Genomic DNA, 19,106 nt, shown 5'->3' on the forward strand with positions numbered 1-19,106 from the left:
AGCAGCATAAAAATCTAAAGAACAGATTCTTAACATTCAGTTCTTTGTCATTTCTGGAGACTGTCTCCACTCATCTATAGAACTGTACTGCTGTGTTGTATTTTTACTAGTATTCGTTTAATTGTCAGCCCTTACACATGAAGTGTTCAAAGATGTAATCGGAGAATTTAAGGTATTCATTTTTCATATAAACAGGAATTTTTTTGAGTAGCTTCCCCAGATGAAAGCAATTAGGCATACTGTTCCGATATGTATAGCACATACTTATTAATGCACTGTAACATGCTGGTCATGCAAAAAGTGTATTTACCTTTAAACAGGAGTCAGGATGTATACTACACTACAATGTGTGTACATATAATCATAGTAGTTAACTAAATCTAACTAAATTATAAGGTCTTAACTGCAAAAACACTATAGTACAACATGGAATAACCTGGAGAGCTAAATTTCAGAAAATTAGTTCCTCAAATAAAGGTTCATCTGAAGGGAAGATACAGAAGTATGCCCTAAGAAAGAGTGTCCATTCGGGCTAAACTATGAAGTAGAACCAATGGATTATCAATTGTGGAAATACTTGTTTTAGAGCAACGGTTCAACCTGGGAGAAGCCGCCAGCTTTGGACTTTCCTTCTGGTTAAATGACAGCTTGTAGCCTGGAAAGACTTTGTGAACTGAATATTATCATAAGATACTGTTGTCTTTATTTTGAAATTGCAAAGCCAAGTGAGTTATGTCTTTCATTTGTGGATTACTAAATAAACCTGAGCTTTTATGTTTTCCCTGCCTCTATGTCTTTCTGTTCATGTGTGTAGATGCAGTTGGCCAGAGACTGTCTAATTCTTAGTTCTTCACAGTGCCTCTGCTGCTAAGTGTATATGACATTTGGGATACTACTCAGCAACAGCTCTTCATGGTCCTGCAGAGTGGTGCTAGCAGCAGAGAATCGAAAAAAGCGACTACTTTCAAGATATAAGTATATTTTTGCTGTCTATACCTGTGCGACCTTCTTTTCTTGCTGAAAACAAACTTAAACTGCTAATTTAACTGTATTTAGCATTTTTTATTACCTGCACTTAAGTTAAAGTTTGTTTGTTTAAATTAACTGTTGAGGCTGCCCACTCAAGTGCGCTAGCCTGTGCATTTAATATACTGTTGTTTTCCTGCATTTTCCTGTTTTCTTGAAAAAAACAAAACAAAAAAAAAATATCCTTGTTTCCCACCTTTCCTTGTCTTGAATAGTCCCCTATACAGGCTTTGCTGTATTCTGGACTTTGGGATAGTTCCTGTGTTGCCCATTACCTTACTTGGATAGAAGGAAGTTTCTTTGCTCACCAGTGGGAGTGGGGAGCCTTGAGCAGCCTTTCTGTCCCTAAAGGAGTGACCTCAGCACAAGAATCTAGTAGTAATTGGTCATTTTGGACCATTTCTAGCTCTTTGAAATTCCCTGCATAAAAATCTGCTTTTGCGTGGTTTTGCAACATCGGGCAGCGCCGCCTAATCGGGTTTAAACTTTTTCCGGCTCCACTGAGTCTGCTCTTCACTTTTTCCCTTGGAACTGCTCTAATTCTCAAAGTAAGCATCCTATTCTCAATCTAAGACCCTGCACTTGCCCAAATAAGCAATCTTGCATTTTAGCACTAATATACTAAAAGCACTACATCCTCATATACCCTCAATGACTACCTTGTCCCCTATTGGTCCTTTTCACTGTGTGATAAAAGAGTCCCCTATACTACTCTAGCATATCCAAAGGTCAGTTAATGGTCTCCTCTCCAGCCCAACTGGTGAATCTGGGAATCTTGAGACAATGTTACAACTGTCTCATGTACACTGACAACCCTCTCCTCCTCCAAACAGGATCAAACATATGTGAGAGATGCAACCATATAGCCAAACTGGAGGCCAAACTCTCTCACCTCAAAACTGGTGTAACCAGACTGGAGGTGAAGGTAACATCACACAGCACTAATCCAGTCTCACATAGTCCTACCAACACAACAATCCAACCACACAAGCACACTAAAACATATTCGGAGGCTCTAATCAAAAATCTACCTAAACAGCAGAGACCTCCAAAGCAAACATCCAAGCAAATGCTACCCCACAACAAAACACGAGCAACACATAGCCCACAAAGTCAGAGTGCCAAACAGTCACAGCCCTTAAGGCAGAACAACACACCTGACAAACTTGTAATAGGTGATTCTATAGTTAGGCACACTGACACTCCGCTCACCAGGCTGAACAAAGAGAAGGTCACAGTGAGCTGCCTGTCGGGCGCTAGGATCTGCCACATTATGCAAGCACTCAGGTCATTCCAAAGCAAGTACAAGTATGACTCGGTCATAGTACACGCTGGTGTGAACGACCTGAGATGTACCTCCCTTGACTTACATGAAAAGAGACATAAAGGAGCTCTCCGATCATGTAGCCCAGGCCGGTATGACTCCGACCTTCAACAGCATCTTACCCTCACCTAGAATGATGCCACAATGCAAAGACAAAATGATCAATTTTAATAATTGGCTAAAATTTTGGTGTCATTCAAAGGGGATCCAGTGTCTGTCAGCCTGGGAAGACATGCTTGACAGGCCACGTTGCTTCGCAAGAGATGGCTTGCACCTGTCTCCCCTGGGCTTTCAGATACTGGCAAAAGCTCTTGCCACCCCTATAGTGCCTTTTTTAGGCAAGGCTCAAAAGTCAAACCCACCTTCTTAGAAAACACTAAGAACAAGAAACTAAGGGTAATGCTGCTAAACGCCAGAAGTCTAAACCTCAAAATGCACGCACTTGCATCTCTCCTCAGTATGGAGAACATCGATATCTGTGCAGTGACAGAAACCTGGTTCAAGGCTCCAGAGAGCACCCCAGCACTACCAGGTTATACCTCATACCATGCTTTTCGGCCCCAAAACCTGGACCGAATCACAAAAGGAGGGGGAGTATCTATATTTATCAAGGATACCCACACCTCCAAGTTAGTAGCATTGCACGAAGCATCAGAAACCATCCATGTGCAACTAACAGTGGGCAAAACTCCACTTCAGTTTATAGCATGCTACAGACCACCATCTCAAAATCAGGAATCCCACTCAGCTTTCCTGAAAACACTGGAGAACATGAAGATCTCTCCAAACACCATTACACTGGGTGACTTCAACTACCCTAACATTGACTGGGAGCATTACTCAAGCCCCAACACCCTAGCCCAAAGGTTCCTGGAATTCATAAACTCAAATGCTATGGAACAACTGGTCAAAATTCCCACAAGAGGGGAAAACATACTGGAAGTGATCGTCACCAACATGGGGACCCTATGCTTCACACCAGAGGTACTCCCCTCATTGGTAAGATCAGACCATAAATTAATTTCACTGGATATACAAAACCCGACCCCACCCCCAGCCCAGAAAACCACAGTGAAGAACTTCTCAAAAGCGAACTTCACACTTCTCAAATCCGAAGTGGAAACCTTCAAGGCCCCAGGATTGGTGGAAATTATGGCCCAAACCACGGAATCCTATATAAACGCATTCTATGGACACCTCCAGGAGTGCATGGACCATGCTATCCCAAACAAAACCAAGACCCAAGCATCCAAAGGCAGGCGTCCAGTCTGGTGGACCCCAGCCATAAATAAGTTGTACAACAGAAGGAGGAAGCTACTACATGATAGAGCAAAATCCCTAAAAGGGAAGGCATCTCTGATCAGTACTAGCAAAAAATTACGATCCCTCATAAAATCCTCCAAGGCCAGTTTCGAAAGAAAAATTGCACAGGACACAAAAGACAATCACAAGGCCTTCTTTAGCTATGTTAGGAATCTGGGATGCAACTCCCAGGTATGTTCAGAGTTGATTCTAAATGACAAAAAATACACTGAACCCACAGACATTGCCAACATCCTGGCAGACAGGTTCAGTGCAAACTTCTCCCCCCCTTCCCCCCCTAAAGAACAAATATCTATCCCAGTAGAGTGCAGCCTCCCAAACATCTCAGATGTCCAGGTGAAGGCTGCCCTTTCCAAGGCAAAAAACACTGCCTCAATGGGACCAGACGGTGTCCCGGGTTGCGTCCTACATGAACTCCAAGAAGAACTAAACCCACACGTAAAAATGTTGTACAATCTCAGCCTCACTACGGGATATGTACCCAAAGAATGGCGTACAGCAACAGTGGTCCCGCTCCACAAAGGTGGTGCCTCAACAGACCCTGGTAACTATCGCCCCATAAGCCTGACTAGCCTTATCTGCAAAGCCATGGAGAGGATCATCATGGAACTCATAAACAAAGACATTGGGGACCTACAGACATTGGATCCTACTCAGTTCGGCTTTGTCAAGGGCAGATCCTGCCTCTTGAACCTGGTTGACTTCTTCGAAACAGTCACCAAGGCCATAGATGAAGGGAAGGTAGTCCACATGGCCTATCTGGACCTCGCAAAGGCATTTGACACAATACCCCACTCAGGCATCATAGATAAGCTATCCAGCTTAAACATAAACCCCTATGTCACAAGATGGGTCGCAAACTGGCTCAAAGACAGAACCCACAGAGTCAGAATTGCCGGAGTCATGTCTGACTCGAAACCGGTCACAAGTGGTGTCCCACAGGGCTCGGTCCTGGGACCTCTCTTGTTCAGCATTTACTTTTCCGAGGTACAGGCCAGCACGGGAGGACTATGGCTGACTAAGTTCGCGGACGACTGCAAGCGGGGAGCCATTATTGACTCTCCAGCTGACACGAACATCCTTCAGAAAGGTCTCACAGAGACAGATAACTGGTGCCAGAGCCATGGCCTAAAGCCGAATGCCAAGAAGTGTATAGTCATACCCTTTAGCAAAAATAAAGTGCCCACAAACTACCATATAGGTGGAAACCCATTAAATACAGAAGATGTAATTAGGGATCTGGGGACCCAAGTTGATAGCAATCTCTCCTTTGACAACCACGTTGCCAAAGTGGTTAGAAAGACCTTCTAGATAGCCCACCTTATCACTAAAGGATTCACATCCAGATCAGGGGAGGTAATAGTGCCCCTCTATTCATCCCTCATCAGACCCATCATAGAATACAATGCCCCTTTTGGGATGTACCTAAACCGCCACCTGCAGCAGCTGGAAAGACCCCAAAAGTACCTCACAAAGAGGATCAAGGGACTCAAGCAGATGGCATATGCTGCCAGGTTAAAGAAACTCCAACTTTACTCAGTCGCATACCGTCTACTTCGAGGCGATCTATGCCTGACATACAAAGCTGTGTCTAACCCAGAATTAATGGACATGCTTCACCTCAGAAAATCCAAATCCCTTAGAACCACGCGCTCGAGGGATTTGAACCTCAGCACAGAGCTAAATAGAACGTGCTGGAGGGACAGATTCATAACACAGAGGCTCCCTTCACTTTGGAATAGAATACCGATCCATGTTAGGCAGAGCACCCTTGCTGACTCTCTTCAAGAGGAATCTTGATGAGTGGATGGGAGATCGTAGATTCACCCCAGGGATTACTTCTGTGTCTCTGCTAGACAGAGGCTCAGTAAACTAACCTTAAATAGGGCATAGCAAACTCAATTCTAAGTAAGGGTGGTGAAAGCCAAACACACTTGGGCTAGGCTTGTAAATGCCCCAGGGCAGATAGCCTAGTATGAACCTATGAACCTAAATACCATGCAGAACTGTGGCTGCTGTGTTCCTGATGCAGTTAACTGGAGGCCTCAACCATGGAAGAATTACTGGGTGGGAAAATCGTGACATCGCACATGGAGACTTACCAGATTTGGGTGCAGCTACAACAGCAGCTGATTATGCTGCTCAACATTGCTGCCAATCTCAAGACTGTGCCTTCTCTGAAGAAACTAGCCATGGAAAATGACGTGGAATCTTATTTAGTGAAAGTTAAAAGCCATGTCACCACAGAGAATTGGAGATGAGTGGAATGGGAAAGAATCCTGTCATCCTAGCTGAGAGGAGAGGCACTGAAAACATATATGGACATGGATGAAACTGATTGCATGGGATAAGATAAAGACAGAACTGTTAGGACTGGTATAACTCCTGAGGTACGAACAATAACATTTGTTACCTAGATGTTTAAAGTAGATAAAACTGTAAATGCAACGATGCATGACAAAAAACACATTTAAAAAAACTGTCATGGAAGTGAAAGCAACAACAAAGAACAAAATTAGAAATTTGAGTAGTAAACAAGTTTAAAAGAGCTTTGCCTAATTATACAAGAAAATGGGCACATTGATCCTATGAGAACTGCTAAACTAATAACTTTGAAAGACTGCTTATAAATTTATGAAACAATGTTTAAATCAATTGCCTTCTATCAATGCTAAAACTGCAGTAAGCAATGTATCTACTTCTGTGAAAGAAATGATAGCAATGAATGCATTAATTTGCTTTAACTGTGAAGGAAGGGCTCATACTGATAACTTCTGTGCTGCTTATATTGAAGAAAATATTGACAGTAGGGATACTAAAAACTTAACTGTATGCTTTACATGAAAGTGCTCCTATGGAGGACAATAGAACTGCAGCTAGGATAACAGAGTCAAGCTTTGTATCAATGTGTTTCAATCAAACTACAATGCACTGTACATTTTACAAGGAAGAGGGTAAGTCCTGCTACATTCTGGAAACATAATTTCTCTAGTCAAACATTCCTTAGTCTGTAAGCATAAATATCAGGAAGTGGACATAAAAATGCATTCATGGTGAAAAAGCACGCTATCTTACACATTTAGAAGTCCAGAGAGTTCTGGAAAAGCAGTTGCATTCCACGGCTGTGATTCCAGATTTAACCAATGATACTGTTCAGAGTTCAGAATGATCCAACTCAAAGCCCTTTATAGATCTTCACAAACTTTGCCACCCACTAATGTTTAGAAATGAAGCACTGTGTGCACCCTGAAATTTAGTTAGTTTGCCTTAAACCATCAGACAGTGGACAGGGTCAAACTATTCAGGTCAAAACAACTAGAAAAAATAGCCTTTTGAGCTACTCAAGCTAAGCTAAAACAAGCTGTAGTAGTTAAGAACTATTTGTAAATTAAACACAAAACAGTAGTAATAAAAATTTTGTTGTGATCAAACTTTCTTCACTTTTGCAAATAAAAACAACTTCACGTTGAGCTGATTACTGAATTTCCTGCCTGCACTTATTTTTAAAATCATTTTTTTCCTTAAAACTTGCATTTTATCTGTCTCTGGCCTAGCACTCAAGTGTGGGGTCATTTACTGCACTGTTCTAACTTGTTGATACTTGTGAACCTCTGCTTTCCTTAAAAAAACAAAAAAACAAAAAAATCTTGCTTTTTTCCCACTTTTCTGAGATTTAAAAAAGTTCAGTTACAGATTTGCTGTTCTGAACTGTTTGTAAGTTTCTTGGAGGCCATTGTTTGCTTGGGCTAAAGGGAAGTCTCTGTGTTCATCAGTGGCAGTGATAAATATTGAGCAGCCTGCCTGCCCCTGTGGGAGTGGTTACTGCCTTGAAACTGTAGTTTTATTGGCCATTTTGGGTCAATTCCAAACTCCTTGATCTCCCTCTCTTAAAACCCGACGGCCTTGTGGTTTTGGTGTCTTTTCGGACTTGTTGGCTGTTGGTGAAGCACCCACAAAGGGGAGAAAACGCTGAGAGAAGAAAGGAGCCACTTTTGAGATTTTAAGTATTTTGCTTCAGATTATTTGTTAAGTTTTTCTGCATTGCCGCCTACTTCTGAGCATTTTCTGGCTTGTTAAACTTGATTTCTGTGTTGGTAACTGTATTTAGAACACAACCTAAAGCTGATTACTGAATTTCCTGCCTGCACTTATTTTTAAAATTGTTTTTTTTTTTAAAAACTTGCATTTTATCTGTCTCTGGCCTAGCACTCAAGCGTGGGGTCATTTACTGCACTGTTCTAACTTGCTGATACTTGTGAACCTCTGCTTTCCTTAAAAAAAACAAATTTCCTTAAAAAAAACAAAAAAACTAAAATCTTGCTTTTTTCCCACTTTTCTGAGATTTAAAAAAGTTCAGTTACAGATTTGCTGTTCTGAACTGTTTGTAAGTTTCTTGGAGGCCATTGTTTGCTTGGGCTAAAGGGAAGTCTCTGTGTTCATCAGTGGCAGTGATAAACATTGAGCAGCCTGCCTGCCCCTGTCGGAGTGGTTACTGCCTTGAAACTGTAGTTTTATTGGCCATTTTGGGTCAATTCCAAACTCCTTGATCTCCCTCTCTTAAAACCCGATTGCCTCATGGTTTTGGCATCTTTTCAGACTTGTTGGCTGTTGGTGAAGTACCCACCAAGAGGAGAAAACGCTGAGAGAAGAAATGAGACACTTTTGAGATTTTAAGTATTTTGCTTCAGATTATTTGTTAAGTTTTTCTGCATTGCCGCCTACTTTTAAGCATTTTCTGGCTTGTTAAACTTGATTTCTGTGTTGGTAACTGTATTTAGAACACAACCTAGAGCTGTTACTGAATTTCCTGCCTGCACTTATTTTTAAAATCGTTTTTTTTTTCTTAAAACTTGCATTTTATCTGTCTCTGGCCTAGCACTCAAGTGTGGGGTCATTTACTGCACTGTTCTAACTTGTTGATACTTGTGAACCTCTACCTTCCTTAAAAAAACAAAAAAACAAAAAGATCTTGCTTTTTTCCCACTTTTCTGAGATTTAAAAAAGTTCAGTTACAGATTTGCTGTTCTGAACTGTTTGTAAGTTTCTTGGAGGCCATTGTTTGCTTGGGCTAAAGGGAAGTCTCTGTGTTCATCAGTGGCAGTGATAAACTTTGAGCAGCCTGCCTGCCCCTGTCGGAGTGGTTACTGCCTTGAAACTGTAGTTTTATTGGCCATTTTGTCAATTCCAAACTCCTTGATCTCCCTCTCTTAAAACCCGATTGCCTCGTGGTTTTGGCATCTTTTCGGACTTGTTGGCTGTTGGTGAAGCACCCACCAAGAGGAGAAAACTCTGAGAGAAGAAAGGAGCCACTTTTGAGATTTTAAGTATTTTGCTTCAGATTATTTTTTAAGTTTTTCTACATTGCCGCCTACTTTTGAGCATTTTCTGGCTTGTTAAACTTGATTTCTGTGTTGGTAACTATATTTAGAACACAACCTAGAGCTGATTACTGAATTTCCTGTCTGCACTTATTTTTAAAATCATTTTTTTTCTTAAAACTTGCATTTTATCTGTCTCTGGCCTAGCACTCAAGTGTGGGATAATTTACTGCACTGTTCTAACTTGTTGATACTTATGAACCTCTGCTTTCCTTAAAAAAAAAAAAAAAAAAAAAAAAAAAATCTTGCTTTTTTCCCACTTTTCTGAGATTTAAAAAAGTTCAGTTACAGATTTCCTGTTCTGAACTGTTTGTAAGTTTCTTGGAGGCCATTGTTTGCTTGGGCTAAAGGGAAGTCTCTGTGTTCATCAGTGACAGTGATAAACATTGAGAAGCCTGCCTGCTCCTGTCGGAGTAGTTACTGCCTTGAAACTGTAGTTTTATTGGCCATTTTGGGTCAATTCCAAACTCCTTGATCTCCCTCTCTTAAAACCTGAATGCCTCGTGGTTTTGGCGTCTTTTCGGACTTGTTGGCTGTTGGTGAAGCACCCACCAAGAGGAGAAAATGCTGAGAGAAGAAAGGAACCACTTTTGAGATTTTAAGTATTTTGCTTTAGATTATTAAGTTTTTCTGCATTGCCGCCTACTTTTGAGTATTTTCTTATAGGTTCATAGGTTCGTACTAGGCTATCTGCCCTAGGGCATTTATAAGCCTAGCCAGAGTGTGTGTGGCTTTCACCACCCCTTAGGATGAGAATACTACTCCCATTTAGGGTTTAGTTTACTGTGCCTCTGTCTAGTAGTGACACAGAGATGACCCCCGGGGTAAACCTATGATCTCCCATCCACTCGTCAAGATTTCTCTTGAAGAGAGTTAGTGAGGGGCTCTGCCTAATATGGACTGGGATTCTGTTCCAGAGTGTAGGGAGCCCCTGGGTTATGAATCTGTCCCTCCAGCACATCCTATTTATTTCTGTGTTGAGGTTCAAATCTCTTGCTCTCATGGCTCTGATGGATTTGGATTTTCTGAGGTGAAGCATGTCCATTAATTCCGGACTGGACATGGCCTTGTATGTCAGGCATAGATCACCTCTGAGTAGGCGGTATGCGACTGAATAGAGCTGGAGTTTCTTCAGCCGGGCAGCATATGACATATGTTTGAGACCCTTTATCCTCTTGGTGAGGAACTTTTGGGGTCTTTCCAACTGCTGCAGGTGCCGGGTAAGATACATCCCAAATGGGGCATTGTACTCAATCATGGGCCTGATAAAAGAAGAGTACAGGGGCACAATGACCTCTCTTGATCTAGATGTGAATCCCTTCATGATAAGGTGGGCAATATAGAAGGTCTTCCTAACCACTTTGGCAATGTGAGTGTCAAATGAGAGGTTACTGTCAACTTGGGTCCCTAGGTCCCTGATTACCTCTTCCGTCCTTAATGGATTACCACCTATGTGGTAATTTGTGGGTACCTTGTTTTTCCCAAAGGGTATGACTATACATTTTTTGGCGTTCAGCTTAAGGCCATGGCTCTGGCACCAATTATACGTTTCCATGAGGCCTCTCTGAAGGATGCTTGTGTCCGCTGGAGTATCAATTATGGCACACAGTTTGCAGTCATCTGCGAACTCTGTCAGCCACAATCCTCCTATGTTTGCCTGCACCTCGGAAAAATAAATGCCGAACAAGAGGGGTCCCAGGACTGAGCCCTGTGGGACACCGCTTGTGACTGGCATAAAGTCTGACATGGCTCCAGTAACTCTGACCCTGTGGGTTCTGTCCTTAAGCCAGTTTGCAACCCATCTTGTGACATATGGGTTTACATTTAAGCTGGTGAGTTTGTCTATGATGCCCGAGTGGGGTATTGTGTTGAAGGCTTTTGCAAGGTCAAGGTAGGCTGTGTGAACTGCCTTACCCTCATCCATGGCCTTAGTGACTGTTTCAAAAAAGTCGACCAAGTTCAAAAGGCAGGATCTGCCCTTGACAAAGCCAAATTGGGTAGGATCCAATGTCTGTAGGTCCCCAATGTCTTTGTTTGTGAATTCCATAATGATCCTTTCCATAGCTTTGCAGACCAGGCTCATCAAGCTTATGGGGCGGTAATTTCCAGGGTCCGTAGAAGCACCGCCTTTGTGGAGTGGGACCACTGTTGCTGTACGCCACTCTTTGGGTACGTATCCTGTAGTAAGGCTAAGATTAAACAGCAGCCTTATGTGCGGGTTTAGTTCCTCTTGGAGTTCATGTAGCACACAGCCCGGGACACCGTCCGGTCCCATTGATGCTGTGTTTTTAGCTTTGGAGAGGGCAGCTCTCACCTGGGCATCTGAGATGTTAGGGAGGCTACACTCTGCTGGGATAGATATTTCTCCTTTTGGGGGGGAGGGGGAGGAGAAATTTGCACTGAACCTGTCTGCCAGAATGTTGGCAATGTCTGTGGGTTCAGTGTATTTTGTGACATTTTGGACTAACTCTGAGCATATCTGGGAGTTTCCACCCAGGTTTCTAACATAGCTAAAGAAGGCCTTGTGATTGTCTTTTGTGTCTTTTGTGATTTTTCTCTCAAAGTTGGCCTTGGATGATTTTATGAGTGATCATAGTTTTTTGCTAGTACTGATCAGAAATGCCTTCCCCTTTAGGGATTTTGCTCTGTCATGTAGTAGCTTCCTCCTCCTGTTGTAAAGTTTGTTAATGGCTGGGGTCCACCAGACAGGGCGCCTGCCTTTGGGGGAATGGGTCTTGGTTTTATTTGGGATTGCATGATCCATGCATTCTTGAAGGTGCCTGTAGAAGGCATTTATAAAGGATTCAGCGGTGTGGGTTGTGGTTTCCACTGGCCCAGGGGCCTTGAAGGATACCACTTCAGTCTTAAGAAGTGTGAAGTTGGCTTTTGAGAAGTTCTTCACTGTGGTCTTTTGTGCAGGGGGTGGGGGCAGGATGTGGATTTCCAGTGAGATTAATTTATGGTTTGATCTCACCAATGAGGGGTATACTTCCGGTGTGGAGCATTTTGTCCCCATGTTTGTGATGATCAGGTCCAGTATATTATCTCCTCTTGTGGGAATGGTGACTAGTTGTTCCATCGCATTTGAGTTTATGAATTCTAGGAACCTTTGGGCTAGGGTGTTGGGGCTTGAGTAATGTTCCCAGTCTATGTTTGGGTAGTTGAAGTCTCCCAATATGATGGTATTTGAAGAGACATTCATACTCTCCAGTGTCTTCAGGAAGGCTGAGTGGGGTTCCTGAGTTTGAGAGGGTGGTCTGTAGCATGCTACAAACTGTAGGGCAGTTTTGCCTATGGTTAGTTGCACCTGGATGGTCTCCGATGCTTCGTGCGTTGCCACTAACCTGGAGGTGTGGGTATCTTTGATGAATATGGATACTCCCCCTCCTTTTGTGGTTCGGTCCAAGTTTTGGGGCCGGAAAGCATGATATGAGGTAAAACCTGGTAGTGCTGGGGTGCTCTCAGGAGCCTTGAACCAGGTTTCAGTCACTGCACAGACATCGATGTTCTCCATACTGAGGAGGGCTTCGAGAGCGTGCATCTTGAGGTTTAGACTTCTGGCATTGAGCAGCATTACCCTTAGTTTTTTTCCACTTGTGTTTTCTAGGGAGATAGATTTGTCTTTTGAGCCTTGCCTAAAAAAGGCACTATGGGGGTGGCAAGAGCCTTGGCCAATATCCGGAAGCCCAGGGGTGACAGGTGCAAATCATTTCTTGCGAAGCAGCGTGGCTTGTCAAGCATGTCATCCCAAGCAGACAGACATTGGATCCCCTTAGAATGACACCAGTAATTAAGCCAATTGTTAAAACTGATCATTTTGTCTTTGTACTGTGGCATCATTCTTGGTGAGGGTAACATGCTGCTCAGGGTCAGGGTCATACCAGCCTGGGCTACATAATCAGAGAGCTCCTCTATGTCTCTTTTCATGTAGTCCAGGGAGGTACGTCTCAGGTTATTCACACCGGCATGGACAATGACTGAGTCATATTTGTACTTGCTTTGGAGTGACCTGAGTGCTTGTGTTATGTGGCGGATTCTAGCGCCCGACAGGCAGCTTACTGTAACCCTTTCCTTGTTTAGTCTGGTGAGCGGGACGTCAGTGTGTCTGACTATGGAGTCACCTATTACAAGTGTGTCTGGCATGTTGTTTGGCCTTTAGGGCTGTGACTGTTTAGCACACTGACTTTGTGAACTATGTGTTGCATGTGCTATGTCTTGAGGTAGTGATCGCTTGGGTGTCTGCTTTGGAGGCCTCTGTTGTTTTGGTAGATTTTTAATCAGAGCCTCCGAGTATGTTTTTGTGTGTTTATGTGTTTGGTTTGCAGTTGTGATAGGTCTATGTGAGACTGGGTTTGTGGTGTGCATGGTTACCTTCTCCTTCTGACTGGTTTTACCAGTACTGAGTTGAGAGAGCTCAGCCTCCAGTTTGGCTCCATAGTTGCATCTCTCACATATATTTGTATTTGTTGGGAGGAGGAGAGGGTTGTCTGTGTACATGAGGCAATTGTAACATTGCCTCAAGATTCCCAGATTCACCAGCTGAACAGGAGAGGATGCCAGCAACTGACCCTTCAACATGCTAGAATAGTGTAAAAAATTGCTGTGTAACTGAGTCAGAAAGGACCTATAGGGAAATGAGTACTCAAGGGGATTTAGGTGAATGAAGTATTTTCTTTTTGTTTAAGAGTGCTTTACCTGTATAAAAATGCTTTAGGAGCAAGTCCTGGGCTTTTCAGATAGAGAATAGGCTGTTTAGATTGCAAGTAGAGCAGTTCTAAGGGAAAAATTGAAGAGCAGACTTTACAGAGCCAGAAATAGTTTAAACTTGATTAACCAGCGCTGCCCGATGCTGCTCTATGAGCAACTTCGCGCAAAAAATGGGCTTTATAGCAGGGGGTTGAAAAGAGCCAGGAATTGACCCAAAATGGCCAATAAACTACAAGTTGCTGGGCTGGAACCACCCCTCTAGGGACAAATAGGTAGCTCAGTGCTCCCCACTCCCACTGGTGAACAAAGAAGCTTCCTCTTATCCAAATAAGGATATGGATAGCACAGGAACTATGACAAAGCCCAGAGATCAGCAAAATCTGAAGACTGGACTATTCTAGTTCAGTAAGGCGGGAAAACAAGGATATTTTTTTTACAGAGACAGAAGAAAAAGATACAGTAGCAAACAGTAAATGCTATAAAATGGCTAGCACACTTGAGTGTGTTAGCCTAACAGTTAAATTAAACAAAAAATAACTTTTTAAAGTGCAAACAGTTTAGAATCAACACAGGTACAGTATAAACAATATGCAGAGCTGTTTTTAGGCGAAATGCAGTCGAGATACAGTAATTAAAACGAAAGCCAGAAAAAATACTTAAAAATCAAGGAAAGTCACTCTTTCACTCTCTGCTGCTTGTAGAACTCTGCAGGACACCACGAGGAGCTGTGCTGAGTCGTATACAAGCACAAAAGCACGCAAAAATGGGCTTTATAGCAGGGGGTTGAAAAGAGCCAGGAATTGACCCAAAATGGCCAATAAACTACAAGTTGCTGGGCTAGAACCACTCCTCTAGGGACAAATAGGTTGCTCAGTGCTCCCCACTCCCACTGGTGAACAAAGAAGCTTCCTCTTATCCAAATAAGGATATGGATAGCACAGGAACTATTACAAAGCCCAGAGATCAGCAAAATCTGAAGACTGGACTATTCTAGCTCAGTAAGGCGGGAAAACAAGGATATTTTTTTTTTGTTTTTTTTTCTTTTTTTTACAGAGACTTGTTAAACTTGATTTCTGTGTTGGTAACTGTATTTAGAACACAACCTAGAGCTGATTACTGAATTTCCTGCCTGCACTTATTTTTAAAATCGTTTCTTTTCTTAAAACTTGCATTTTATCTGTCTCTGGCCTAGCACTCAAGTGTGGGGTCATTTACTACACTGTTCTAACTTGTTGATACTTGTGAACCTCTGCTTTCCTTAAAAAAAACAAAAAAAAAAACAAAAAAATCTTGCTTTTTTCCCACTTTTCAGAGATTTAAAAAAGTTCAGTTACAGATTTGCTGTTCTGAACTGTTTGTAAGTTTCTTGGAGGCCATTGTTTGCTTGGGCTAAAGGGAAGTCTCTGTGTTCATCAGTGGCAGTGATAAACATTGAGCAGCCTGCCTGCCCCCGTGGGAGTGGTTACTGCCTTGAAACTGTAGTTTTATTGGCCATTTTGGGTCAATTCCAAACTCCTTGATCTCCCTCTCTTAAAACCCGATTGCCTCGTGGTTTTGGCGTCTTTTCAGACTTGTTGGCTGTTGGTGAAGTACCCACCAAGAGGAGAAAACGCTGAGAGAAGAAAGGAGCCACTTTTGAGATTTTAAGTATTTTGCTTCAGATTATTTGTTAAGTTTTTCTGCATTGCCGCCTACTTTTAAGCATTTTCTGGCTTGTTAAACTTGATTTCTGTGTTGGTAACTGTATTTAGAACACAACCTAGAGCTGATTACTGAATTTCCTGCCTGCACTTATTTTTTAAATAATTTTTTTTCTTAAAACTTGCATTTTATCCGTCTCTGGCCTAGCACTCAAGTGTGGGATCATTTACTGCACTGTTCTAACTTGCTGATACTTGTGAACCTCTGCTTTCCTTAAAAAAAAAAAAAAAAAAAATCTTGCTTTTTTCCCACTTTTCTGAGATTTAAAAAAGTTCAGTTACAGATTTGCTGTTCTGAACTGTTTGTAAGTTTCTTGGAGGCCATTGTTTGCTTGGGCTAAAGGAAAGTCTCTGTGTTCATCAGTGGCAGTGATAAACATTGAGCAGCCTGCCTGCCCCTGTCGGAGTGGTTACTGCCTTGAAACTGTAGTTTTATTGGCCATTTTGGGTCAATTCCAAACTCCTTGATCTTCCTCTCTTAAAACCCGATTGCCTCATGGTTTTGGCATCTTTTCGGACTTGTTGGCTTTTGGTGAAGCACCCACCAAGAGGAGAAAATGCTGAGAGAAGAAAGGAACCACTTTTGAGATTTTAAGTATTTTGCTTTAGATTATTAAGTTTTTCTGCATTGCCGCCTACTTTTGAGCATTTTCTGGCTTGTTAAACTTGATTTCGGTGTTGGTAACTGTATTTAGAAAACAACCTAGAGCTGATTACTGAATTTCCTGCCTGCACTTATTTTTAAAATCGTTTTTTTTTCTTAAAACTTGCATTTTATCTGTCTCTGGCCTAGCACTCAAGTGTGGGGTCATTTACTGCACTGTTCTAACTTGTTGATACTTGTGAACCTCTGCTTTCCTTAAAAAAAACAAAAAAATCTTGCTTTTTCCCACTTTTCTGAGATTTAAAAAAGTTCAGTTACAGATTTGCTGTTCTGAACTGTTTGTAAGTTTTTTGGAGGCCATTGTTTGCTTGGGCTAAAGGGAAGTCTCTGTGTTCATCAGTGGCAGTGATAAACATTGAGCAGCCTGCCTGCCCCTGTTGGAGTGGTTACTGCCTTGAAACTGTAGTTTTATTGGTCATTTTGAGTCAATTCCAAACTCCTTGATCTCCCTCTCTTAAAACCCTCTTTTGCGCGGTTTTGAGCGTTTTTGCGCATAGCGCAACATCGGGCAGCGCCGCCTAATTGGGTTTAAACTATTCCTGGCTCCACAAAGTCTGCTCTTCACTTTTTCCCTTAAAACTGCTCTATCTCTCAAATTAAACACCATATTCTCATTCTAAGGCCCCTCACTGGTCCAAATAAGTAATCTTACAAGTTAGCACTAATAAACCATAAGCACTACTTACTCTTATACTCTCTACGATTACCTTGTCCCCTATTGGTCCGTTTTAATTCAGTTCCCTATATTACTCTAGCATGTCCAAAGGTCAGTCAATGGTTTCCTCTCCAGTCCAGCTGGTGAATCTGGGAATTTTGAGGCAATGGTACAACTGTCTCATGTACACAGACAACCCTCTCCTCTTCCAAACAGGTTCAAATATATGTGAGAGATGCAACCATATAGCCAAACTGGAGGTTGAGCTCTCTCATCTCAAAACTGGTGTAACCAGTCAGGAGGAGAAGGTAACCTCACACAACACAATTCCAGTATCACATAGTCCCACCATAACAGCGAACCAAACACATAAAAACACAAAAACATACTCGGAGGCTCTAAATAAAAATATACCTAAGCAACAGAGACCTCCAAAGCAGACATCCAAGCAAACACTACCCCAAAACAAAACACGTACAACACATAGCACACAAAGTCAGTGTGCCAAGCAGTCACAGCCCTTAAGGCTGAATAACACACCTGATACTCTTGTAATAGGTGACTCTATTGTCAGACACACTGATGTCCCGCTCACCAGGCTGAATAAAGAGAAGGTCACGGTGAGCTGCCTGTCGGGCGCTAGGATCCGCCACATAACACAAGCACTCAGGTCACTCCAAAGCAAATACAAATATGACTCAGTCATTGTACATGCTGGCGTGAATGACCTGAGATGTACCTCCCTCAACTACATGAAAAGAGACATAGAGGAGCTCTCTGATCATGTAGCCCAGGCCGGTATGACCCTGACCTTGAGCAGCATCTTACCCTCACCTAGAATGATGCCACAGTATAAAGACAAAATGATCGATTTTAACAACTGGCTAAAATTTTGGTGTCATTCAAAGGGGATCCAGTGTCTGTCAGCCTGGGATGACATGTAGGACAAGCCACGTTGCTTCGCTAGGGATGGCTTGCACCTGTCACCCCTGGGCTTTCGGATATGGGCAAAGGCTCTTGCCACCCCCATAGTGCCTTTTTTAGGCAAGGCTCAAAAGTCAAACCCACCCCCATAGACAGCACAAGGAACAAGAAACTAAGGGTAATGCTGCTAAACGCCAGAAGTCTTAACCTCAAGATGCACGCGCTCGAAGCTCTCCTCAGTATGGAGAACATCGATATCTGTGCAGTGACAGAAACCTGGTTCAAGGCTCCAGAGAGCACCCCAGCACTACCAGGCTATACCTCATATCATGCTTTTCGGCCCCAAAACCCGGACCGAACCACAAAAGGAGGGGGAGTTTCCATATTTATCAAAGATATCCACACCTCCAGGTTAGTGGCATTGCACGAAGTATCGGAGACCATCCATGTGCAACTGACAGTGGGCAAGACTGCTTTTCAGTTTATAGCATCCTACAGACCACCCTCTCAAAGTCAGGAATCCCACTCGGCTTTCCTGAAAACATTGGAGAACATGAAAATCTCTCCAAACACCATTATATTGGGCGACTTCAACTACCCAAACATAGACTGGGAGCATTACTCAAGCCCCAGCACCTTAGCCCAAAGTTTCCTGGAATTTATAAACTCAAATGCTATGGAACAACTAGTCACCACTCCCACAAGAGGGGAAAACATACTAGACCTGATCATTACCAACATGAGAACTCTATGTCCATACCGGAAGTATATCCCTCATTGGTAAGATCAGACCATAAATTAATTTCACTGGATATCCACATCCCGACCCCACCCCCAGCCCAGAAAACCACAGTGAAAAACTTCTCAAAAGCGAACTTCACACTTCTCAAAACCAAAGTGGAATCCTTCAAGGCCCCAGGGCCAGTGGAAACTACGGCCCAAACTGCAGAATCCTATATAAACGCATTCTACGGACATCTCCAGGAATGCGTGGATCATGCTATCCCAAACAAAATCAAGACCCAATCATCCAAAGGCAGGCGTCCAGTCTGGTGGACCCCAGCCATAAATAAACTGTACAACAGAAGGAGGAAGCTACTACATGATAGAGCAAAATCCCTAAAACGGAAGGCATCTCTGATCAGTACTAGCAAAAAATTACGATCCCTCATAAAATCCTCCAAGGCCAGCCTCGAAAGAAAAATTGCACAGGACACTAAAGACAATCATAAGGCTTTTTTCAGTTATGTTAGGAACCTGGGATGCAACTCCCAGACTTGTTCTGAGTTGATTCTAAATGACAAAAAATACACTGAACCCACAGACATCGCCAATATCCTGGCAGACAGGTTCAGTGCAAACTTCTCCCCCCACTCCCCCCCAAAAGAGCAAGTATCTATCCCGG

General features: G+C 42.7%; 1 protein-coding gene and 1 long non-coding RNA gene across 2 annotated transcripts in view; both read right to left on the bottom strand.

Annotated features, from left to right (window-relative positions):
• LOC122804269 (aarF domain-containing protein kinase 1-like) overlaps positions 1 to 19,106 on the bottom strand; it is a 1,777,942-nt gene that overhangs the window by 391,213 nt on the left and 1,367,623 nt on the right. The gene's annotated exons all lie outside the window — the stretch shown is intronic.
• LOC122804270 lies at positions 3,406 to 18,642 on the bottom strand. The gene is made up of 3 exons (XR_006365205.1): positions 18,583 to 18,642; positions 13,423 to 13,428; positions 3,406 to 3,444 (listed from the first exon to the last, which is right to left on the bottom strand). It is a non-coding gene; the product is annotated as an uncharacterized LOC122804270 (long non-coding RNA).

This window comes from Protopterus annectens, chromosome 6.part0 (genome assembly GCF_019279795.1).
Source record: "Protopterus annectens isolate FY-2018-M chromosome 6.part0, PAN1.0, whole genome shotgun sequence".
NCBI classification, from domain to species: Eukaryota; Metazoa; Chordata; order Ceratodontiformes; family Protopteridae; genus Protopterus; species Protopterus annectens.